At 33.6% G+C, this 27,574-nt stretch overlaps 1 protein-coding gene and 1 long non-coding RNA gene across 2 annotated transcripts in view; both read left to right on the top strand.

The window, feature by feature from the left end:
• Positions 1 to 27,574, top strand: part of LOC126973838 (uncharacterized) — a 453,438-nt gene that overhangs the window by 284,005 nt on the left and 141,859 nt on the right. The window lies entirely within an intron of this gene.
• The window catches only part of LOC126973817 (uncharacterized), a 143,088-nt gene that overhangs the window by 27,604 nt on the left and 87,910 nt on the right, over positions 1 to 27,574 (top strand). The window lies entirely within an intron of this gene.

Raw genomic sequence — 27,574 nt, 5'->3', positions numbered from 1 at the left:
TAAAACTTGAAAGCTACGAGTAGCTTTCAAGTTTTATCATTACACGTACAATTATTTAAATTCGTCGATTGGCCGCTTATAGGATCTGTAATCTACTTTATATTTCCTCTTCAGAACATTACATTTCGGAGGCTTTGTGTGTCCAGTGTCACAACCCATTCGATAACGGTTCGATACGCCTTTTGTTTGCAGTCTCTTATACATTGAATTAAGGCTATTGTATACTAACGAATGCTACTAGAGAGTCAGGTATGCAAATATCTTGAGGTTTCTCGTGCGGTCGCTACTTCCGCGGTCATCTAGAAGACAGCAAAAATTAGTTTAAATTGTTGTTACAAAAGTATGTTATGATGTTTTGTTAATATTGTGTCGTGTTATGTCGCAAGCCTCTGTTTTAGTGGCCCTACCACGTACAGTCACCTACGATATTTCTCTTCCACACGAGCTATCAGACAGCGCACTGTTTTATTATTACGACCGCTCCACCATTGACACGTCTGATCGATAACGGCATCCTCTGACTACTTTCCTGTTTGTAACTCTGTAACTATTTGATCGTTTGTAATTATGTTTAATACAATTCGAAATTATTTCTGTAAATTATATATGTCTAAAAATCTTATTTCTCAAAGTGGAGAGCACAATTGGCAGGGCATTTCAGTTGCTGTAACGTGAACATCTTGCTCTTCTTATCTTCTTCATTTTCTCATAAAAAAAGTTTAACTCTCATGTCATTTATCATATTGTATCCAGACAAAAAGATGAAATTGATAATATTGGTCTTAATTTAAACAAAATGAGCTATAAATAACAATAATTTAATGATTATAATAATACTCTTATAAAATTTTTGTCCAATCCGTATATAAATTCGCCAACAATTTCGAATCACTAGAATTCCACAGTCAAAGTATTTAGACAATATCCCTATTTCAAAGGTGAACATAAGTATTCGACACAAAAAGAATTTGAAAGCGCTTCAACATGAAACGTCTATTGAAGCAATTAAAAGCACATCCTAAAATGTGTCTAAATTAACATAAAGCTTCTGAAAAGCAATAAAAGCGGATTGCAACCTCCCGTACTTACACTTCGGCAATGTAGGGCTGTAACATATATTCCGATTTTATAAGTAAAAAAGTATAAAGTTTTATTTTTATTTAGTTAACTTTTTTTAATGAAAGCCTTTCATGATATATAAAGTGATTAATTACTGTAAAAAATAACAAATCAATTACAATTTCAGGAATGTTATAATTTATAAATATATCAGATAAAACCAACACATTTGTAATACAAAGTTTAACCGTTTAAGGAGTATCATGAAAAATATTGGACATGCTCATATTATATAGCAAAAGAATATCGTTATCTTCAAGGTTTTTCAAACAAAAAATGAACTTTCCGCAAATGGAATAGTCTTTCTGGTATTGATTTCCAACGCATACTCAAGACTTTTATGTTTTACAAGTCAATTGAAAATAGCTCAAATCAATTATTTTCAAATTAAATTCTTGAAAATCAGGCCTATAAGCCTGCTACCAATAGTAGGTAAACTACTTGAATATTAATGTTATACAGATTGATAAATCATCTTAAGAAGAAGTTGCCTCAGCACCAATTTGGCTTCACAGCCAACGATGGCACAACCGAGTAAGTCTACCGGCTGGTTAAAATAATTTGGAGAACAAATAACATTACTCTGCAATATTTCTAGACATTGGTAAAGTATTTCACATTTGACACTAGCATGATGGCCTTCTTTATAAAATCAGAATTTCCGCATTGCTTCTTCCAAATCATTAAGTCATGCTTGGGAAAAAGTTATCTTCTGTTTATAAAATTTTACAGTCAAATGATCAAGAGCAAAAATATTTATCACTAGCTATTAACGAGTTGAATTTATGATACGCCATTTAATTATTTAAAAAAAAATATAATGAATTCTGTGACAACCCTATGTTGTTTATGTATATCCCTATAAATTCTTGTGTATGACGCGAAACAACAAAATTAGCTAATGAAAATGTTACGTTGTGATAAAGTTCTCAGAGATTTACTCAGAAACGTTCCGTTATTCGTAAATCAGTCAAGCAGCGGGATTCAGTACAACTTTAATGAACAAACGAGCGATGTATTCACCTCGTGATGGTGTCACTTACACCTTAATTAAACTCAACAATCTTGATGCTTTAAATAAAAGACTTACATTTAAATAAAATATTTTAATAATGATATAATATTATTTTTATAAAAATAGGCAAAAATGTGGCAGTGATGTCGACAAGCTTGGACATCACGGACTGTCATGACAAAAAAGTGCAGGCCGCTTCTCGAGCCATGCCGCACTTATCGATATCATACGGTCCCTTGCCACCGTTAACGTGCCAAGTCTACTTGAGCCGAGTGGTATTCCAAGAGACGATGGCAAGAGACCTATCGGTATGTGTTTATTTCCATGGAAGATGGGCCGGGTATGGGATGCAACCTGTCCAGACACGCTGGCCCCTTCCCGTGTACATGGAACCAACTACAGAGCTGGTGCGGCTTGTGAAGAGGCTGAAAAAGCTAAAGCATGCAAATGCATGGGTCTAGGCTTCGAATATGATTTTGTCGGGGTCGAGACCCTCGGTCCGTGGGGTTCTAGCACTATAAGGCGTTTTAAGGATCAATATTAGGATTAATAGCAAAAAGGTTAGTCGACATCACAGGAGACCGAAGAGCTGGCAGCTACCTCGGACAAAAAATTAGTCTAGCTATTCAAAAGGGGAACGCTGCCGGTATCTTCGGAACCTTGAATAAAGGGACTCCTTTTAATAATATATTTTAGTTATTATAATATATTTTTCAAGATTTTTAGATTTAGATTCTGCTTAAATTTGTAATTATTAACATTATATCACATGAAATTGAAAATGTAGTAATAATATGATATGGATTAATATCGTAAAAAAATTTAATTATTTATTTCAATTTATTTTAAAACTTATTTTAATATTAATCAATATTCTTTTAGATAAAATTACTCTAAACTCTGAAGGAAAGTTGTATTGAGTAATTACTTGTGCTAAAATTTTCCGGAATTTCACCTCCAACTCGTATACAGGAATAATTACTAAAAAATAGACTAACAGCAGATGATAGATTCGTTTATTGTAACCGTTTATTAGTTGCGAAGTATTCGCCCGGGTCACGTTGTTTATGAAAATAGAACATACCTACCTACTCTCAAAATTGCTTTACATAAGGGTAATAATTTTCTATCATCTACTTTATATTCCCACAAAGTTCATTAGAGGTAATTGTGGGCGAAACGCTTATGACGAAAAATATATATTATCTTTGCTTGCCGTGTAATTCATGAATAGTAAGTATATTAACAAATACCAGACGGGAGAAATGTTAAATAAATATCCATCGTATAAATACTTTCATAATTGTGTTTAAAGTAAACAACTTCGTAGAGTTGTTGTTCTATTTGGTAAGAAATGTTGTTACAATCACAATCGCTGTTTCAACTACGAAGTCCAAGAGACGTTGTATGCAAAAATTTATATCTTATTGTGATATGTCGATATGCTCTTCTTACTCAAATTTAAATAATATGTTCTTAAAATAAATTAAAATGGACCACATCTGAATTGTTATTAATTTATACTTAATAATCTGCTTTATCCAATATAAAACCATTTTTGATATGAGCATGAGCATTTATAAATGCTGCTGCTTCCCTGGTTTCAACCATCTATAGTAAATCATCATCATAATATACTTTTTACTTCAGTATATTTTCTTCACCGCAGTGTACGGCTAATAAAATGAATAGAAGTTCTAACGGTTGACGCTGCCATTGTATCATACTATATATTTATACGGTTTTTTATTTTCATGATGTATTTTTGTTATTGAAAACTATTAGAAACTTACTGGGCCAAACAATTTCATTTTTATGGGACGAAATGGCAAACATTCTGCATCAAACAAAAGAAGAATCATGTAATTCGGATCATAAATATAAGCGTAATCGGTATATACAGGTATCGGTATATCGGCGTATACATACTATAAAAAATACCGATCGAATTGAGAACTTAACTATAATTTTTAAAAAGGCTAGTCATTTTCTAGTACGTTCTTCACATACGCTCTAATTTATCCGAACATATAGTAGGTTCTACAGGTAGGTAATTTAAATAAATAAATGATGTACCATCCGCTAGTTACAATATTGCTCGTTAGTAAATTATTGATTAAATTACCTCAAAGTTCTAAATCATATTTAGAAATACGTGACATGGTTCAAGATGCTATATTCTATTCCCGAGATAAAATATTTTTCTTCTGGAATGTATTTCTTTAAATTCTTATCGGCATAGCTTTGACCGTCTTTTTAATACAAATACTACGTGGATGGCCAGATTGTTTTTTTGTCACAAACAGAGAAGATTTCCTTATAGCCATCCATTGCCCGGTACAAAAACATTTACTAATATTAACACCAGCGGGGGCCTACTTAAACAAAGAATATATTTTGAGTTAACGTTTATCGTAACAGTCATCAAAATAAACATAACAAAATATTAATAAGCAGCTCCTAAACTGCTAGGTACAGTAACATTCGCAGCAGCGTTATTTTAAGGTTCTATTCTTTCCAACTCGTACTCTAGGGAGTAGCGCTCGTTCAAATTTTAAATTGTATTTTAAATTCATCCTTGAGTATAACGATATTGGAGTGCACGTGCTTACATGCTAACAATTATATTTTGTTTTCCTCCTGACGATCGACAAATTTCAGTTATAACTATATTTTGACTTTACAATTACATGTATAAAATTAGTATTGAGAAGACATTGAAACTACATTGAATCTTATGCTAGCATAATATGGGTATTATCATGACAGTCTAAGTCTCTATCGAATAATCTATTGTAATATAAATTTGATAGCGTACTTAGTCTATAACGATGTTAGAACACATAAATTATTTTTATCATTTCAAATTCATAATATTAAACATTAATTAACATATTGTCTCGAAGTATTGGCTGATCAATTAAATATTTTACTGATCAATTAAATATTTTTTTTGTGTATTATATATTATTTGGTATTTACACCTGTAAATCTATTCTTCTCGTCCCAAATATCACATGAGCTTACGGTACGTAGACGTGGTCGCTAACTATAGGCCTGATGAAAAGCTCATGGTCGCTTAGATGGCAGTGGAGAGGGCTATGCTCGGAGTTTCCCTACGAGATCGAATCAGAAATAAGGTGATCTGTAGGAGAACCAAAGTCACCGATATTGCCCAAATGATTGCGAAACTGAAGTGGCAGTTGGTAGGGCATATAGTTCGATGGACAGATGGCCGTTGGGGCAGAAAAGTCCTCGAATGGTGACCACGTACCGGAAGACACAGTGTTTGTAGGTCCCCTCACAAAATGTACCGACGATCTAGTCAAGATCACCGGAATACATTGGATGAGGGCAGCGCAGGACCGATCGTCGTGGAAATCTTTGGAGGAGGCCTTTGTCCAGCAGTAGTCGTCTTCCGGCTGATGAAGATGATGATGATCTATTCTTTGATGCATATGTCTCTATCAAACGATATTGTTTGTATGACTTTAGTTGTTACTAAATGAAACATGATTTATTGAAAAGGAAGAATGGTAATGAAATGATACTACTATTTATTTTCATTCGTTCATATTAACTACGTTTCCGAAACTAAATTAAGAATTCGTCGAAAAACCTAAAAACCAAATTATAATTTTTTTACCATTCACTTACCTCTTGGATGTTTCACTAAAAATTTCATAGTATCAGGTAACAGAATTTATTGTGCTACAAGGCCATAATACAATAATATCATACATACATACAATCATACCCGTATCCCTCGTAAGCAGAGATTACGCATCTTAATACTCCACGGCCCCGGCACATTATAAAGAACAATACCAGCCTAGTTTATCTACGTATTTAAATATCTCATTTAAAAACACGAACCGTGTGAATAGTAGACAAGTATTGTGTAAAAGGGTTACACAATTCTAAATCATCACATAAAGAATGTATTTTTCATATCCGGTTGTAAATAAACACTCGCCCTTCCGCGTCTGTCCCAAAAGGGACTCCCTCGACCAATTTATATTTCCTTGGATTCGCGATATAAGTGTTATACTAAAATTCAGATTTGGTTTTTGGAATAAACCAAACTTTCTCATATTTGTAAAGTTTAACTTGTATATTTTGAATGAATTTATAATCACTTGTAACACACGAATATTAAAAAAGTAACAAATTACTCAGACTTAAGATTTTTTGCAATTTGAATTTGAATGAAGATGAACCTAAAACTAATATTTTGACCGTTCAATCACGTTTACTGTTGTGTGCTACTGTTGAATTACTTATCATATTTAATCCAATAATACAATTAATATTAAAATTATTGATTTGTTTAATAGCAAATTCAAAAGTTTTTATTATTATATTTCATCACCGAATCAAACATTTCAAAGAAAATAAAGAAATCTTAAGCGTTTAAGCGACGCAGGCAACAAACATAAAAAAACACAGTGAAATTTCGAAACTCTACCTTCATTGTAGTCTTTTGAAACCTAAAAATTAAGGAAATATACTTTGTCTTGCCATAAATAATGAAAAAAGGAAAAAAAAATCTGTTGCAAATAATATTCATTACTTTCACGTGTGTTAGTTTAATAAATAAATATAAAGCAATTTAAAATAAAAAACTCACTCGGAAACAATAATAATTTTAATATTTTACATACATGTAAAAAAGGATTTCTCTTGAATGTGTTAGAGCAATTAGAAATAATAAAACACAAAAATTACATGTTTCCATTGATGAATGAACATACAAATTTGGTCCCTTCACCATTGTTACGCATCTCTTTCGGGGGTAATACGTCACAACAGCCGACCAATCACAGCGCGTCATTTCATATCCTGAGGATGCCTCGTGTAGAGGCGAAACACGTGTTGAATTGTTTAAAAGACAAATATTGGCGGAATAAACACTAAAGAAAACTCAAAACATATGGATACTTTGTGTATTGTAATCACAGCGATTTGTTACTCTTTATCACCCCACTCCATTTTAATATGGCAAGATATTGTACAATATATTGGCGCCAAAATGAGTAAACTAAAACAATCATATAAAAATGACAGATTCCAAATTCAAATGATATATTTTGTTTATTTTAAATTGTAACAGTATTTATGGCCAGACTAAGTATTATACTAATTATAACAATAATCGTGACTTAATAGCACAACTAAAGACACCGATCTAGATAAAGCAGTTAAATCCATCATGAAGTAGATGTTTATAGCTCCGTCAATTAAGCGAGGAAGTTACACGACCGGCGACCGGCTATTGTCCTTCGAACGAGGACGTCTTAAGGCAACTAATCCAATAACAAAGGCGATAGAACCATTACAATGACTGATGACGTGACGGGTTAAGGGTTAACTTTGATTGAGACGATACGTAATCGAATATATGTCGTGTCGTAGCAACTAAAAAGATTCCGGTTTTCAAAAGAATCATAAAGTTTTTGGCATTGCATTTTTTTGAATATTATTTTATTATACTTTTATTTGTATGTGTGACTAATGAACCTGTAACTTGCTATGCTAGCTAAATACATATTCAAATTGCTGCCAAACCTTTAAGACAAGACATATAATATGTAATCTTGTATGAGGTCCCGTGGGACAAGTTCATCCTAGCGTGGCGACCATGAAGTTTACTATAAGAGAATAATAATAAAGTATGCTTTTCAACAATATTATTACGAAAATTTGCTTTGTAATTTAGTTAAACATTTTTACATGTATATTTATTATATACATAGTATAAAAATGTTTTTTTCGTGTTGTTTTTACGTGGTTTTCATATATCAGTAAAAGTAGTAGACTTTATGGCAACAATAATTCTGAGGCAGAAAAATAAGTATGCGGCGTTTTTAAGAATATTTCAAAATGAATAATCGATATTTTTACTAATTTAATTTTATCATATAATGAGCAATACAATACATACGGAAATGTTAGTAATAACTGCACCTACTTTCATACTTATATTATTCTTAGTACCGTTATTATAGTACATAATGATAATGACATTAACAATGTGAGAATTGTTGTAATAATGGATGAAAATTGTAGTTATGTACAAAATTTTATGAAACTGATACCTATCTATTTATAGATTTGTTGGTAAAATATAATAAATAATTATATTTATTTTTATATAGAAGAACGCAATAAATTAAAATTATATTACAATCTTAATACGATGATATAAATAAATATTTATTATCAATACAAAAATAATATAAATAAGTTTTTGAAGCTAACAAGTTTTCACTTCTCAGGTTTCTCAGGCGGGCTGCACGTTTTTTTTTTTAATTTAGTCGAGCTCGTACCGTCGGCGTGATATTTAGAATCGTTAAGTCAGCATAATATCGGCTATAAGTGAGTTCCTATGTTGTTACTTTAGCTTTTTATTCGCGGCGGACAATAATGGAAGAAATGTAGTAATTCTGTCGCAATAGCACTCACGCCCATTGTGTGCGGGACAGCTCACTTATAAATTATCTTAAGATGCTTTTATAACAGAAACAAGTGGAAAAATGGCTCCAGGCAGCTAATGAGCCTCTTGACCTAAATATAGTTTCACTATTTATATAAGTTATATATTAGAACAAGTAAATTATTGCATGTCATATTAAATATTAATTGAAGGACTGCTCCCTCGGTGAATGAACACATAAAACTGATTGTTTCCATCGTAAATGTTGAAATCTTTTTGTTGGATCATAAAATGTTTAGCATACACCTCAACCATTATATTTATTACTTGATTAGCCGCATACTGACTGAGCGAGCAGCCGCGCGAGGCAAATCCTCGGTCGGTCAAGACGCCAGAGAAGAACGTTGTCGGTCTTTGTCCAACCTCGAAAGTGCCTCGGTAAGTTTGCCGCGCACACTCAAGACGGTTATGTTTTGCCTCGCTTGTTCTACGAACGACTGTATCTCTTTCTGGTTCTAATAGTAAGGGATTCCTCAATATTCTGAACACAGAACTTAAGGAGCTGGCTCAGCTTGTCCGTGGCTCGGCCTTGCCGCGCGCCTCGTGCAAAAAATCTATAGACCGAGGCGACCTCCCACGGCAGAGGTTACGCGGCAAACGTCAGAGGTTTCCTTGCAAGGCTGCTTGCCCGGTCAGTACCAGTTTTTTCTTTCAAAAGTATGAAACCATCTATGTTCTAAGTTCCATCAAAATAAATTCAGCGGCTTACATGTGGAATTTAATAGTATTTATAATTTATACGTCAATTATCAAAGATATAAATGTGAATTAGTGAAAATGTTTCAAGAATTCCATGGAATGTGGGCTGTGATCCCAGGTGGCCCTACGCTCGCTTGTCCTTCTTTTCCATAAAAAAAAGAGAATCTAAACGGCTTATTGCAGGCAGAGACTTGGCTCACACAACAGTGAGACAGTGTGTTACGTGTAGAAAAGCTTGCGGTAAAACACAAAGTCCTATCATGGGTTCATTACCAAAACAGCGTGTAAATCCCGATTTTCCCTTTGCGAGTATAGCTGTCGATTTCGCTGGACCATTTTTTATTACCGACCGTTATTAGTTGTAGTACTGATGATATGAAAGAGTTATCATCCGGAGAAAAATTTTGGTGGATATTGTGTTCGATCAGCCAATCATCGTCTCAAACGCATTCTAGGGCAGACGCATTTAAGATTGGAGGAGTTGGCAACTCTATTTAGTCAAATAGAAGGGACCCTAAACAGTCCTCCTATCTGTTTATTATCGTCCAGCCATGATGACTTCCATACCTTAACCCTAGGAAATTTCCTCTTTCTTTTAGGAAGAACATTGATGTCCCTACTCTTGGGACGTTTGGAGTGGCAGTTAGAATATATTTCTAACCTGCAACAGAGAAATAAGTGGCGTGTCCCAAGCACACCTATGCAGCCTGACGATTTAGTTCTTATGAAAGAAGAAATTACTCTACCAATGCAGTGGATGTTGGGGCGAATAGTATCTGTTCCCAGGTAAAGATGGAGTAGTACATGTATCAGAGGGGAAAACTACTACCGGTTCTTACCGTCGAGGTGTCACGTATCTCTCTCCCTTTTTGGAGCCAGCAGCAGCTACCAAATTGTAAGCAGGAGCTTCCAAGGCCCCGGAAGATGTTTCGGCACATTACTAGCGACTCAGGTGAGGCGCGAGAATGGAGTCTCCAGTCCCCACCACTCAGTTAACCAAGGACGTTCCACCGTCGCAGGCATAAATTAAATAGTCTATCAGCCGCGGTACTCATCTCATACATTTTGTAAAAGTAAATGTAACAGTAAAATTAATATACTTTCTAAAGTATATTAATTAATCTAATAACTGTGTTGCATCCATGGGACACAGCTTTAGAGCCATTATATATATTACTGGTGGACCCAACAGACGTTGTCCTGTCGGAAATTTCGGACACACGTCTTAAATATGAAAAAACGGTCCAGCGGTCCAGACGGGATTGAGAATCTAAACCAATCTCAAATACACTGGAACACACAAAAATATCATCAAAATCGGTCTAGCCGTTTTGGAGGTAGTTCAATTGTGAATGTAAACCATTCTTGAATCCACCCGAAGACACACATCAATCTCAAATTCACTGGAACACACAAAAATCTCATCAAAATCGGTCCAGCCGTTCAGGAGGTAGTTCAATTGTGAATCTAAACCATTCTCGAATCCACCTGAAGACACACAGAAAGTTTCAATAAAATCGGTCCAGCCGTCTAGGAGGAGTTCAGTGACATACACACGCACACAAGAATTATATATATATAAAGATTTATCCGTTTCCGAATAGGAACACCGACCTTCATTTGAGCCTTGAGCTAAACTTGTTGAATGTTTGTATTTCTTGGTTTCTTGATTGGCAATATATTATAATTAATAAATAATTTTACCGATTATTATACATACTCCATCAAGTATTCCAGTATAAAAACCTTTTATTTTCAATGTCTCTGTTAGACCTCATTTAGGCGTCACATTGTGATGCCACACCATCCTGGCTGCGATCCAACGCGGCGCTCGCGACCGTCCTCAAAACTGATATCTCTCATATTTGCATATGACATTTATTTCATTCAGCCTTCGGTAGAATTATTAGCACGGAAATTCGTTCCGCAGTATGAGGTATTAATTTTTTAATTTAAATAGAACTACGCAACGCTGAGGAATTCATTCATCTTCTTTTTTGGGATATCAAGTCAAGTGTAGCTTAAATATGTGGAATATTACAAATATTTATACCTATAATGTATATTTCCACCTTTTAAAAAATAATTTAATTTAAATTGGCAACTATAAAAAATTCTTCATGACTTTAGAGCTGCCCAAACTTCGACCCTCTTGCAAGTGCCACGGATCCTGGTTGATTGACGTATTTGTGTGAATATAAACTTGATAAAGTTAATACAAGCAAATATTAATGTCTGCCCTCTTTCGTCTTTTGATTAGAAGAGTGTTGTGAAAGCTATTGTTTTGTAGTGAAAAACCCCGAATGCTTAAAATACTGTTTAATAATAACATTTAAACTTTTTTGAGATATATAACTAAAAAAGTAAGATCCAATGCAAATGTAAAACAAAAACCATTACAAGGAGGAAGTCAGAAACTTTTCCTTTCATTCGTATCACTTGTTTGAAGGATCTGTTAGAATATAGAAAATAGCTGGAAGCGTAATAAATATCATCTGTAAAGTAGAAAGTCGTAAAACAAAGAGCTCCTGAAATATTCACGAGATCGCTTTGATACTCCGATAGAGCTTCACAAACTTGTAAATCTTTTGGGAACACTTCTTGTTATTGAAACGTTTTCGCTATCATACAAACTATTTGCACACTTTAGAGCTAAGTCAAACAAAGTTTTTTTTTAAATACTTAATGACATATTTATAAATAATACTCCATGAAATATAATCAAAAGGGATTTTATATAATACATTTTAATACCACTTAGCAAACATTTATAAAGCTAACATCAATATAATTAACTGTAAATATAAATAGAAAAATTATACAAAACAATAAATCAATTAACAAGCATCTTTTAATGACACAACGACAAATTAATATTCGTACAAAAATTAGACGGAGGAACGTTCTAGCTCGTCAACGGTTGAAGCTGAAGTGTGACGACCATAGATAATACATATATATATAGATGTGACACAGACGAATCAGCTATTTTTTATTTACCCGTTCTCCCCGCTAAATGGAGCTTGCGTTGAGGGTATATAATATATTATAATTATCTTAATATAGTATATATATTTATTTTGTGCGTCTGTTGTAACTGAGGAGTTCAGTTACAACAGACGCACAAAATAAATGGCTTGAACGATTTTAATGAAACTTTCTGTGTGTCTTCAGGTGGATTTGAGAATGGTTTAGATTTACAAATGAACTACCTCTTAAACGACTGGACCGATTTTGATGACTTTTTTGTGTGTTACAGTGAATTTGTGATTGGTTTAGATTCTTAATTCGGTCCATATAATATAATTCTCCTGCTCATGTGTATATTAGTGAATTCCTCCTAACGGTTGGACCGTTTTATCAAATTTAAGACGTGTGTACAGGACAACATCTGTCGGGTCCACTAGTATGAGTATATTCATGTTATATTATATTTTTTTCGAGGGAGGTTGTAAAAAATCACTAAAACCAAAAACTAAAAGTTAGAAAGAAATACATTTCTAAAATATGACATGATGATACATCATAATAGAAATAAATTCCAGCATATTACATGTATTGTATATGAAATTAAGTTTTTATTGTTCATTGTTGTACTCTGTCAAGTAGTAAGTAGAATAACAATTTTAAAATCTACAGAAATTAAAAGATTATTTAAATCTTCAACAATATAATAATAACAGCAGCAGCTGGACTGTCACTTGTGTTTGTCTGTGTACGTGTAGTTTGTGTATTATGCATATGTAAGTGTATTTCGTAAGTAACTCAATGCAATATCATATATCTCATAGTCAACTTGACCCAAGAAGCGACTCAAGTTGTCTAAGCAGGCCGAGGTCTATCCCGACATCTTAGATAGAGAAGGTGTGCTCGACTGAGGGCGAGCTGCTCCAAGACGCGCTGGGCGCGGGGGTGCAGGGGCGGCCTCCTTGGTTACTGACACCGCAGGGGAAGGTTTGCACGCATTTGTCTTGGAGGTGCCGGGAAGAAGGACTGTGTCTTCTTAAGTGTTGCCTACCGGTGACGGGGCAGTTTCCTGAACTTGGAAGCCTTGGGACACCCGCGATAACTTGCGCGTGGCGCTTCGGCTCCGCAAAGGATGCAAGCGGGTGGGCTTGCGCATTGGGCGAGACGTGGACATTCGGGAGTGCCGTAATTACACAGGTACTCGACACAGCGGGGCTTGTGCTCGCAAAACTGGGCGGAATGTTGGGGGACTCTTGTCGGGTGAGCTAACCGCCTCCTCCGTTTACATCACCGTAGCTGGTGGTTTTGCCACTGCCTTATTGGACCTACGTTCATAGACCTGCGCCAGTTGACAATCGAAAGATCTGGCGGTGAAGCCAGGAGACCTAGCTCGGGATAGATCTCGGAGATCTGGTTCCAGTAAGATTCTTTAGATTCATGGTCGATCTGTCTAACGAGCTTCTTGAAAAGCGGTAATAGGTTTGTACGACCTGATTTAACTCGGCTAAGCCGGAGGAGTCCAGACCCTTCGAAGGTCCAGGGTTTGGGCATGATTGTTATTGATAAAGAGTTAAATCAATAACAATAAGTAAATAATATTACCTAACAATAGGAAAAACACAAAATATATGTTAAAACAGAAATATTACAATTATAATTAGTAATAAATAATAATAATAACATATATGACAACACTTGCTGGTTCAACAGCTCTGATTTCTCTTCAAAAGGTATAAATTTTTCACCTCACTTAATTGTAACTTAATACCTTATAAAGTATAAGTTTATCATTATAATCAGATGAAGTATGTTCAAAATTAATTTTTTTGCGGTTCTATGTTCGTCATTGTTACCCCCTTCTGACGATGCCAGTGAGACAGCACCTTTTATCTCCACCCTCTCCTCCTGTCACTTTCTACAATACATATTTCATTTCTGGTCTAAGAAAGAAGTCAAATTATTTTGCGTGAACCAATTCAGGACCGTGACAAATGATGGTGTGTGAAACAGTATGTGATGACCATATTCATCACTTATTTCTGGTTTAAGAAAGAAGTTAATTTAATAGCATTACATTGTGTTGCGTGAACCAATTCAAATAAATAAGATGATGGTGTGTGAAACAGTTTGTGATGACTTTATTCATCACATTGTTCCAAACCATCATCCATCATCCGAAACGGATAAAAAGATTTATTATATATCATTTAACTCACCATGTCAAAGAAATATAATAAAATATTACGCTCAACTTGCAAGTAATCTATCAGTTAAGTTGTACATACTTTATAGAAATAAAAACGGATTTGAATTGAGTGTCTGCGGTTGACAGAGCGCATCCGGTCATAGAAAACAGTAATTTTGTATAAATATTAGAACTACAAAATTTATTTTGATGTCAGTTAAATCACAATCGATTCTGAAACAAACAGTGCGCTAAGAGAGAAAAATGGCGCAAGAAACAGAGTTTTTAAAAAACTTTATTTATGAATGCTGTGCATAACACAAAGGTAATCATAATCTAGTCCCATGCTATCGGATCGCTTAGACAATCTGCAGTTTGGTTATACGATATGCAATAAATTATTTTGTTACTTAAATATAAACCCTTGAACTATGTATTAATTATGGAGGCTACTACAATTGGTAACAAGAATTGCCTTATCTGTTGTTGTAATGGTAAAACCAATATTTAGTGTAGAAGGTTAAGATTTTTGCTAATGTACCCGTTATATTAACAAAAAAGTGGTATTTATTCATTACAATTATTGTAACAAATGAGTTCAAAGCAGTAAACTCGTTGATCACTTTGTGATATTAAATCCTACTAGGACGGAGATAATGCAAGTTTGTAGCTACGGTGTAGGAATGACGGAAACTGCGCCGCTAACTGTCACAAAATATGTAAATGTCGTTGGAAGTAAGTTGGCAATGTCTGAATATTTTAACGCCCGATAGAACCTTTTGTTCACTCCGAAGATATTGTCACACCCCTAAAGCATAGGTGCCAAGAATCGAAGGTGAATTCCATGGTTGTAATAAATAATATTTTATACGGTGATTTTGTATTTTATGTAACAAGAACCCAGAAAATGTTCAAAACAAGAGTATTATGTTGTTCAAAAAAATTGTTAAAAAACCGTTTGTGTGGTAAAGTTTACTATAGTATAAATGACTTTCATTGTGATACCATAGATTGGGAATTGAGCGACCGCTGAAAATTCCGCTGAGTTTGTTGCGCCCATTTTTCTCAGGTTTGAGGCTTTCGCTTTGGAATGGCTGGTAGTTTTAGTCTTTAAATAAGTGATGTCACATCCCATTGTGAATAAGAATATTTGAATTTTGAATCTTATAATAATAAAATTGCAACTTATTTAAAGTAAGTGGTCTGAATGGAAATTTTAGGTTCTTCTCAAAGTAATAGACTATAAGTAATATTTTTTTTTTATTTATTTATCATATTACATATACCAATATAAAACTAGGTCAAATTAGCATCTAAAAAAAACCACAAAGGTTAACAACTAATGCTAATAACACTTAATAATACGTCACAACTCAACAACAACTTATGCTATAAATTAAATGAACACAGTGAAAATATTTTAAAAGACTTAAAAACGAATAAATATAACTTATAAATATGACTTAGCAGGTTCAAATTCTCTTAGCTGCTATAATTAATAGTAGTAGTGATAATATCCACACAACACGTTTTTTAATAATGTTTTCGTAATGACCTATCGTGGAGTGATTCCCATGCGTGACCGTGATGATTTAACAAAAACCGGGAAAAGTGTGGTGACTGTTAAGCGGTTAATTTATTTTATTATTTAAGGGTTTCATTTACAGCAGCTCCCTCAGACGTGATCAAACTCGAGCTTTGTCAAAATTGAAAGAAGAAAGAAAAATAAAGCAGATTTAATATATAGTAAGAACATATAAATACAAAAGACTTAAAATCAACTTATGATGGAGACAAAAAATAAACAAACAAAAAACAAAAACTGAAACATTTATAACTCTACTCTAATATATATACGTTACAAAAATGGTCTAATGGTTTGACAACCAACGCTGGTCCGCCGTTGGGCAATTTTGTGAGATCACGCTAAATATATTATTATTTATAGCAAAACTTATATTAGGTAAATTTGCGGTGAGACAGCCCCGAATCATCAATCTTATCTCTCGAAATCAATCTTATCTATCGAATCTCGAAAAACCTTTGAACTCGCCTCACTTCAATCGGCTACAATTTTTCCGCGATTTTATAGAAGCAATGCCTATAACATGCCTTCATATAGTTTATTGAGTCCGGAACCCCAAACTTGTACCGCAAAGATATAAATGACTTTGACCGTGAGAGTGCAGAAATGGCTAATTCATACATTCATTCCTTATATTTCACTAAAGTTCCTCAAAGTAACGTGATACAATTGGAAACAGGTCATAATATTGTAATGAACAATTAGTAGCCAACCAAGCCCAGTAACGAAACGATAATACCCGAGAAGATTTTATTTAAATCGCTTAATGTTAATGTTATAATTAAATCTACATTAATTAATGAAGATATAACACAGTGCGATAAACAGTTGCATATTAAATGGATAAATTATATTCAAATCCGAAACGTGAGTTATGAAATTAAAATATTTCAATTCGGGACACAATACCCTCTCGCTGTGTGACAGGACAGATAAATGGCGGGCTGAGGTTAACGATTGTTAGCGGCACGGATATGACACGATTTTAATTATTTTCTATTTGATTTTGTGCTAACGTATTTAAGCCCCGGAAATATAAAATTGTATAGAATTAATAAATATATTATGAACTGGACAATTGGAAATGTTTTGGAAGTGTAAGGTACATTATATGGACAGGGATTATGTTGTGATCAGCTCAGATACCACCTAGTATTAGGGTGATCAGGCCTTAGTTGAATAAGCTGACCTAAAAAGAGTTGATCAACTTCCCATACTATATTCGAATTTTACCAATGTCTAATAAACTTAGTCTTCATATTATGAACTACCTTAAAAGTACTAAGTTAAAAGATAAAATACATATCCGGACGAGAGCTAACAGCCCTAGTCTCCTAGGTTTACTTTTCAACAACTATTGCACAAGATATCGCATATTCTTATTCATTTCCTTTTTCCACACAGCATTATGAATACATCCCGCTGTGACCACCCAGGGGACTCCTTTGTTCGCGGACGAAGGTCCGACAAGAGAAATGTGGGCCGAGTTTACGACTTTTATAAATCACTTGTGACGTCACCGACTATGAATACCGTCCTGCCGACCTGACCATCACTTCTGTTTGCATTAAACATGTTCTAGATGGAGTGTAAGCTGACGTCAAACTATAACCTTTTGTATTGGCATAGCGACACTGGGCTAGATGTCAGACTTCCGTCTTTATCTTCTCCTATAATTATAAAGGTTTGTGTTAACTTATTCGCTTTTACACTTATACTTCGCGAACATATAAAAAAACTTTTACCTACACCCCCTATCCGCCATCTAATTGTCTAATAATTTAAGCCTTCCAATAAACATTGTGAACCTGAATTCCACAAACTGTATGCAGGCAGCTATACTGCTTTCTGGGAAGTAAATATTTTCCGTACAATAAATGGTCAAATCGCGGAAAAAATCGAAGTTTGCAGTGTCAAGGTGTGGAAAGTATAAGGAGTAAAGAGTAAAGCATGGAGGTAAGGGGAAAGTTTCTAACTAAAGTTTCTGTTTAGAACGTCTTATTTATTATTATCACAAGACATTCACATAACAAGTACGTGTTGTGTTGTTGTCACATGTTTGATAATACCTCCAAGTCATCTTAATATAGAAACAATTTAAAGATGAGTAGGTAATGTAGTCTAATGTCTCTTTTTTTATTTTTGAATGTTATCATTGTCATGTTAGTAAAATTTTTTCAATGAAATCAAATAAATAGCACAAAAGTTTGCTACAAAACAAGTATTTCATTATTTTTACTCGTGCGGCGAGGCATCGTTACTTATGTAATCTAATTTAAGTAAAACATCAAAACTAGAAGGATGATCCTAGGTGTGTCTTGGCTTATTGGAATTTTCATGAGATGCACTACTTATATTCATAATTTAAAAGTGTTATATGTAAATATTTTTTTAAAAAGAAAATTCCGACTCAGGACAAGGTAACTAAAACTTAAAAAAGGACTTACAATATTTTTGATGTTGGTAGTAATACAATAGATATAAATATATATATATATTATATATATATAACCTGAAACTAATGTGTTTGGCATCAGCATTACCTACATTACATCTATGTAATTATTGAATGTCGTTATTTTATATTTAAATTAATAACAACTTAAAGATAGATATAGACATATTTTTATTTCACATCACACAAATTAATTTACAAAGTTTTATTAAACACCTTAAATTAAAACATAACTATATCGCTTAATGTAAAGTAATATGTGTGAAAATAATTATATAATCAAGAATACAAGATAGATAGATAGATATGAATACAACAAAATAAATATATACCAAGAATGATGCGAAACTGGACTCCGCTCAGCGTGTGCTGTAGCAAATGCTACAGCGCTGGTTTACAGCGTAGCCCATTACGAGACAAACTCTCAAACTTGGATTTAGAAGAGATTTTTTTTTAATTAAGCTTGTTTTACGATATACATTTGTTTTATATCTATCAATTACTCGCCCATTCCATCATCAGATTTTTTTTATATAATTGAACCAATCTACAAATATTTGCAATAAGCGACGGTTACAAACGTAAAATATACACAAGACATTTTAAATGTTTGGTAGTCTATTAGAATTGAGTTCATCAGGCCTTATTTGAATTCTTTCTGATGAGCAGCTATCGCAGTTCAAACTACATTAATTATATATCTGGTGGTCCGTCTATGATAGTCCTAGCTCTGTATTTGGCATCTCTAGTGTTTTGGACGTGAATGGGCATTTTGTGAGTATGATTGTTGGTGAAACTTCATACATTATTTAGATAAAAAGGATAACACATCCTTTTATTTGTTTATATGAAATTTGTTTTATTTTTTTCTATTCCGTTGTTGAATATATGCATTATCATACCATTTATTCCGGTTTGGTTGAGTAAAGCAAAAAGTATCATCAGTGACCAATGAATGTGAATGCTCAAGCATACCAACGCAGCCTAAGTCTGCGTTGGTTATATGGGACTCACGTAAAACCTAAGTGCCTACCCACATGAGGTTGGCTTTGGGCAAGTGCTCTCTAAGCCTTCATCGAAGGCAACCTTCTCTTGGGGAGAGAGAGGCGCAAGCGGCACTCCCTATGGAGTATCAGCTGGTTTCGAATTCCGTGATACATCATAAGTTATACTTAACAACACCGCTTTTGGTGTGATAACAAAATGTTATCCAATCAGATTTCATTTCCGATTGTAAGATCAATTTTTATGTCGTGATGTAATGAAGACATCAGATACATCCATTTACGTGGCTTTGGAAGAGAGTGTTGCCATTTAGAAATGAAGCTTCACCTATATAATATGAAGCTATATTTTGCCGTAGTTCCGAAAGCGTTATATCTTCATCATTGTCCAGCTCAAAACTAGGCAACTCAGCTTCAAATACGCTATTTGTATCACTTTGGATGCTCAAATGATCGAAGTCAGTTTCTGATTCTTCCTCAAAATTCTCATGTTTAATTCAAACTTATTTGATCATCTAAAAGTGCTCAAAATATATATCAGTCTGTCAATTTAGAAATAATTTATATTTCTCTATAAATTGATATCTGTATCAATTAAATCTAATACAGCTTACTTAAATACATACTAAAGATAATAAATGTTCAACATACCTTTATAAAAATGGCGCCAATTGAAGCTACAACAGCTGCTTCTTAGGATATCAACTCCAGCACTTACATAGTTTTAAAATAATTGGAATTTTTCGAGGACTTCTTTGTGTCATACCCCACGTAGTACATGAGAATCTAAAACGTGTATGCGTTATGATTCAAGTTTTAGAATAATAAAGAGAAACATTTAATGAAATTATCATATAAATCTCCCTTCTCAATATATACTTGATAATGTATGTACATCGGGACATAAGCAATATCAAGATGTTGTGGAAGTCATAATATTAATACCAAGATAACACATAAACTTGATATGCCTACTACTCGGTTATGTCAAGTTCGTAAGACCATTGAATGGTACAATACACATGCTGCGAACAAAATGTTTGTGGGTTTCCTTCATATATTTTATGGTATAGAAATGTAATTAATTTTATAAATTTAGGGACTACCTTCATTATTTATCATTTTTATAATAGGCGATTTGATAAATACATTTAATTGGTATATATAACTATATATAACAGGCATATCGAACCTGGGTTGCGGCGCTGGGCTCTTTAGAACTGCAAAGTTCTAAAGATGGTCAGCATCACACACTCGTGGTCTGTCTGAAACTAACATTTACCGACGGAAAGAAGTTGTGTTAGGCGGTGGTGGGATTCACCGTTTAGGTACCTTCCGTGTGGGTTCTTTCTCCTTTCTGTAAATAGTTGTCTGTTTTGCTTGTAACTAAAATGTCCAATAAAGGCAGTCGGTTGTTACATTCTCTTTGTAATGTGAATTTAATATTAAAATGGATAGAATCAATGACTGACTGCAGATAATATTAAAGCTTAGACACTTTAAATTTGAATAACCATTTCATAATATCTTCATGAATAATTATTTTAAACAGTGTCAGCATGTTTATTTTAATCGGGTATTAAAAGGAAATTCAAGTAAATTCAAGGAAATTTAAATTAATTACTTATTTTAAATGTACGATTCTCGGTTATTTTAATTCTCCATAATACTTGAATATTCATATATTTTTACTTAGATTATTCATGAGTATTAGAAACTATGAATAAAATAGACGTTGTGCTTCAAAAAAACACGCAATCATCTCAATATGCAAAAAAATAGGAGGGAGGGTAGGAGGGTCCGTAGCCACTACGTAAGTCGGTACTGGCTAGAAGCTGATCTAATTCCTAGCCAACAGATATGTTTGAAGCGTTTTAGCAAAAAGCAATCATATATCTTGAACTTATAATGTCAAATAATGTCAAAATAAGTCAGTAGTGCATATAATTATTACCTATTTGTACCTTATTATTTATTGTGTATGAACCTTATTGATTTTCAACGAGTCATTTCTTGCCCTTGTATATATATTTTTTTTCTCTTTGTGCTTCTAGATTTTCTTCTATTTATATATTCTTCTTATGAATGTTCTGGAACCGTCCAAAGACCATATTATTAATTAATTATCATGATGCTACAATTAGTACGTAATAATTAATTTGATTAACATTGTAAAACTAACATATTTTTGGACATGCTATCACCATAAAAATGCGGTTTTATTAATTGTTGAGTTAACTTCTTTCAGCAGTACTTGATGATTAATTCGATTAATTGATGATTGATGCGATTAAAATGGCGTGTACACCGGCTTAAAAGGCCAGCAAACACCCATGAGATTTATCTAATGTTGCAAGACCGTTTGGACGCATCGATCACTAACAATTGAGTTTATAATCTTAATACATAAAAATAATTTCCTTTATAATAATCGTGAAGACCATCAGGTCAAAAGCTAACATAATATAGCTTAATTTGGAAAATATTATCTTCTTATATGTTCACTCATTAACAATACATATATAATGTTACTCTTAACGTTTTAAGAACCAAAATTAGCTTTCTTAACTGATCAATGATTCAATTAGGATCTGCATTTGCCTGATTCCCAAGACCAGCGTTGGCCCTTCATTCATCATTCGAAAATTCATTTACTTACTCATGTAGTTAAATCCGGAGATTTTCTGTTTAAAACTAATATTGGCTTTCAGCAACATATACTATTATGGAATGTTAAACAAAAATATGAGTAAAATGAACCCATTTCAAAATACGCAAATTGCATCTCCGTAAGCGGCGTACTAATAGACGTCGCTTCGTCTATAAAAGCCATTTATTTACATTGCTATTGTGAGGTCTGATGGTTACGATGCACTCGAACCCCATTACAATTCACCATGACTCACATACAGGTCGCGACCGGAATACTTTACGATACTACGAGTAATGGTGATGCATTTTTGAGAGCTTGAATGCAATCGGGTTTTTAGTTGCGTGCCACACACTAATATCGCTTAATAAAGGTATCGCCAAATAATGCTCACTCCTCAAAATCAATTAAAAAAAATGGGAAGCTCCTTTGCACCGGATGCCAGCTAGATTATGGGTACCACAATGTGTAAGCATTACTGTGTTACGGTCTGAAGGGCGCCGTAGCTGAAAATACTGCATTAGTGAAATTACTGCGCAAATGAGACTTGACAACTTATGTCTCAAGGTGACAAGCGCAGTTGTAGTGCCGCTCAGAATTTTTGGTTTTTTCTATAATCCTGAGCGGCACTATATTGTAAGGCAGAGCGTATCCATCATCATCAGCTGAAAGTCCTGCCCTTATTTTCATTAATAAACAGAAAGAGACTCTTGTAGTCACATAATAAGTTGTAATTCAGATCACACAGAGCAATTAACCAACATTTTTATTCACCTATAAGTTGTCTCTCTTTCTATCACGTGACTCTTACCTCATCTGACGACTTTAGGGTTGTCTTCTTTGCCTTAAACGGTGCCTTGTATAAGATCATCACATATAAATATCTAAGTTTTTTCCATAATATAACTAGGTATGTAATCGTAATTTTAAATCAGTATTTTTTTTATTGTCATTCATTAGTTGTAGATAGAATTGTATGCAATGGAAGACCACGACATAGTCAACATAGTCCACTTTTCCTTGAAAAAATAGGAACTATTTGAAGGGGTAGTTAGATACTTGAACAGAACTATGACTCGAGTTAGTCCAGCACACGTCCACTAAGGTATACATTATATTAACAAATACTTACAACACTTTTTTGTGGTCGGCTCTTGATAAGTACGAAAAACGAAACAACCATTGAACCTACTTGGTTAGGTAATAAATAGGTAGCTATCATGAAAGTTAATCTCATGATAATAATAATTACTTTAAATTAGATTGATTCAGCGTCTATAGGAAGTTTAAAAAAAATAATTTGGATCGCAATGGCTTTTAATAATTATGCTTAGCTATTTTAACCGACTCCAAAAAAGGAGGAGGTTCTTAATTCGTCTGCATGTTTATTTTTTCCCGTGTGGTTCCGCTGCAATTTGGTTCAGATCTGACAATGGCAATCATGAGAAAACCATAAAAGTCTTAAATTTGCTGTATATGCTATGTGCGACAAATTTACGAATAACTCACTGATTCCAAAAATAACAATAATTGTTACTAGAATTAGATTAATTAATTAGATAAAAAACACGCAATTATTTTTATACTATTTAGTGCATATTGTTTCGGAATAGTGTTCTTGAAGTCAGTTTGTCTTTTTGTTTAAATTTATTTTTATTTATGTTTCTCGTTTTATAGAAGATCGCTCAGACCAGTGATGTAGGTGACGAACAATGCTCGCGCGTGCGTCACTGTTCGCTCGTGAGTCTTGCGATACCTACACAAGGAGTGAGACAGGCCTAGTATCGCTCCGAATGGTCACTTCATAGTTCTGTAACTAAATTAATCAACGAACCGAGAGTGCTTCTATTGATACAAGTAAGAATATGTCTTGAATATCCTCGAACAGTCCAGTTAATAACAATAAGGAAAAATACGTTTATTTAAATTATGCTTACAAAAACAGCTAGGAATGTCAAGGTCAAATTTCCGTTTTGCAGGTAAGTACCTATCGTATTATTTAACTCCCGTGATGGTTCGGCGTGATCTTCTTAATATTCAAATAAAGTGTACAGGTAAGTCATACAAAGCGTGTTATTTGCTATAAGATATAATGTTCCATAATGTTATATGAGATAAACCTAGCTCAAAAGCAATATATAATCGGAAGTCTGTTCGTTAGATTTTATTGCTTGAGACTGACGCCGGTTCTTGTGACGCTACATATATCTTAAGCCTGTTATCTCTATCCTCTAGCAGACAGAGGTTGTATGTGAGAGCAGACATATTAATGTTTAATTTCCGGTACTTAGGACCCATAATATTTGCAAACGACAAGACAATTTACACCTAAGATATTTCTTTTTATATAATATCGTCGCTACACAAATATTTCAAAGATTCAACATGATTTTGTAATGACTGAATGTTTTAAATTAATATATTTATTTATTTATTTATTGCTCCAACAGGGTGAACACCAATACAATTCCTTAAGAACTAACACAGATATAACAATTTAAGTGACACCCAAATTATAGGTGCAAATCGAGAACAATTAACAAACGAACACAAACAGAGTTTTAGCACAATTAATAAGCAATATATATTAAAAAAAATAGTATTTCAAAATTTTAAATTAATTAAAACTATGAGAAATTAAATTTAAATTAAAATAAATTAAATTCATCCTATGGGAAAAGAGCTCATCAAATAAATCATTGTTAATACATTAGAACTAAAACGATTACAATTACAAAATTAGACATATTACACATATTAGTGAAAGCTAGTACATAACAGAGTGTGAGGACATAACAGAGTGCTGTATTTTTCTTTTGTAAAATAAAATCATTATAAAGCTAATGTACTAACCTGCCTTTGAATTTGATCAATTTGTACTTTTATTTCAAGTACAATCAAACAGTGGGGGGCTTATATAAGTGTGTACTATGTCTCGGCAGATGATGCTGGCTTGTAACATCTTCACATTAATAAAACATTACATGAGAGGTTCTATGCCAACATTTTTGTATTTTTTTTTGCCTTAGATGTGTTAAGAGGTGGCAGTGAAGTATACACCAATGATACAGGCACCGAGCCGACGTGAGGTGGTTACTACCGGATGCTTTGGGAGTACCTTCGTGTACGTTCCGACGAAATAAATTATACACTCGAATGAATTATATATTAGATACGTCTACGATCAATACTACACTAACCTTTATAAAATCATCTAGTACTTTTAAATAAAACACTTTAAAGGAGTAAAACACGTGTAATTGTAACTGTTTTTAAATTAGAGGCAATAAATGGCGCTAAACTTCATAACGACACTATAACAAATACTATCTTTCACTCATTTTATCTGTAGTCCCCCTGAAATCGAGATCTGGAAAGGTCTTAAACGTCGGGTTAACTAAACTAAAATGATAATGTAACTTTTACGCAAATCTAATGTAAAACAGTTACATATACACGCGTCTTTATCCCTTAAAAGTGTTTTATTTAAATATGAAACACTCGCATTAATCAAAGAAAATACTTTGTCCAGTACTTTGTACAGTATTTATACTATATAGAGTTTGGGAAGAACAGGACGATCAAGTCTACATACAAGTGACCTGATGGTAGTTGATCATTAGGTTACATATTCACAAGTAACTTCAAAACACATTGGAACGCTACTGACGCTTTTTACTATAGAGTGTACTGTTTTCATGACAATAAGGGACGAGACGAGCAGGACGTTCAGCTTATCGTAATTGATACTCCCTGCCCATTACAATGCAGTACCGCTCAGGATTATTGAAAAATCCAAAAATTCTGAGCGACACTACAATTGCGCTCGTTTGCTTGAGATATAAAATGTTAAGTCTCCTTTGCCCAGTAATTTCACTAGCTACGGCGCCCTTCAGACCGAAACACAATAATGCTTACACATTACTGCTTCACGTCAGAAATAGGCGAAGTTGTAGGACCCATAATCTAGCCGGCATCCGGTGCAATTGTTATACCAGAACATTGAAATTGTCATTATTTGAAATTTTTGCTCCAACTGAAATCCTATTTCTTACTGATCAGTGGTGATACGATGGAGGCATCCTTCTGTGTTTTTAATTCAAATGTCATGAGTTTTCTTGAGTAATAATTCCGCTTAGATTTGTCTTTAACCAATTTGACACGTGTTTTGCCTTGACACGAGGCATCCTCAAGAGATGTTGACTCGCCAAATTCTGGAACGAGGCTCGTTCCAGCATTCACGTGGAACACCTCATTCAATAAATTTTCAATAATTTCCAATCATGTCGCTAACATGGCCTCGGCGAAATTTTTTATTACACTTTAGTTTGAATAACTAAGATGGTTGTAGAATAAACTGTAAAGTTCTTCTCTACTTTCTTCTCTCTACTCATTCCTTTAGTCATTAAAGCCTAATAAATCAATGATAAAAATAATTTCATAATCATATAATGTCTATTCAAATAAAGAATTTTTATTCTGTAGTAGTGGAATGTTTTATCTGTACCTTATATCAACGTAATGAATCTTTCCATCGTTACGAACGAAGGATAAACTCCTAAATCATTTAAAATATAAAATGTAGGAGACAGGTGACCCGCTTGATCAGTGAAACGATAGCAGCCTTTGATGAACGCAATCCTATTACCTTGGAAACCTATAAAGGGATGACACATTATTCAACATATATTTATTTATACGTGAAAACATACAAGTTTAAAATAAAATTCCTTCCTTTTTCTAATCCTGATTGAACTCGTGTATCTATTTGTAATATATGTATATTATTAATTTTTGTCAAGATGTCTTCCTCGTGCTCGGCTCAAAAAGGTCTGATAGTGTTCCTCATTTATTTGTTCGTTTGTACACTTTCACGCCTTAACTTTTCAACCAATCATCATAAAATTATGTGTAGCCATATTATACACATATTCACCTCAACATTTTCTACCGAATTTCCTTAAAATCCGAGATAGCGCTATTCGAATTTAACGCGAACGAAATCGCGAACAAAAACTAGTCATAATATAGAAAAAAAAAAGATGTGTTTTTGTGAGAAATGGCAAAAAACTTATTGCTACATTTTTAAATCAATATTTACAGTTTCAGGACTATACATAAAAATTATACGATCTCTACGGTGTGTTGCAACAATAATACATTTCTATTACCTTGGCAGGGCAAAGAAGGGCATGGCAATTCGTTTATAGCTCTCAAAATTTTACGAACATATAAATAGGTATTTTTGTAAATATAATGTAGATACTTGATTTGAAACAGTCATATTTACTGTTAATTACATTGTGGCTGCACAACACTATGAAACCAATATTTAACCAAATTTACTAATTGTATAATATGAGTTTGTTTATTTAAATACGGAAAGCATAAACATGAGC

The sequence above is a fragment of the Leptidea sinapis genome, chromosome 30, assembly GCF_905404315.1.
Source record: "Leptidea sinapis chromosome 30, ilLepSina1.1, whole genome shotgun sequence".
Taxonomy (NCBI): domain Eukaryota; kingdom Metazoa; phylum Arthropoda; class Insecta; order Lepidoptera; family Pieridae; genus Leptidea; species Leptidea sinapis.
The sequence above is the reverse complement of the archived record's forward strand: the minus strand, read 5'-3'. Positions and strand labels throughout refer to the sequence as shown.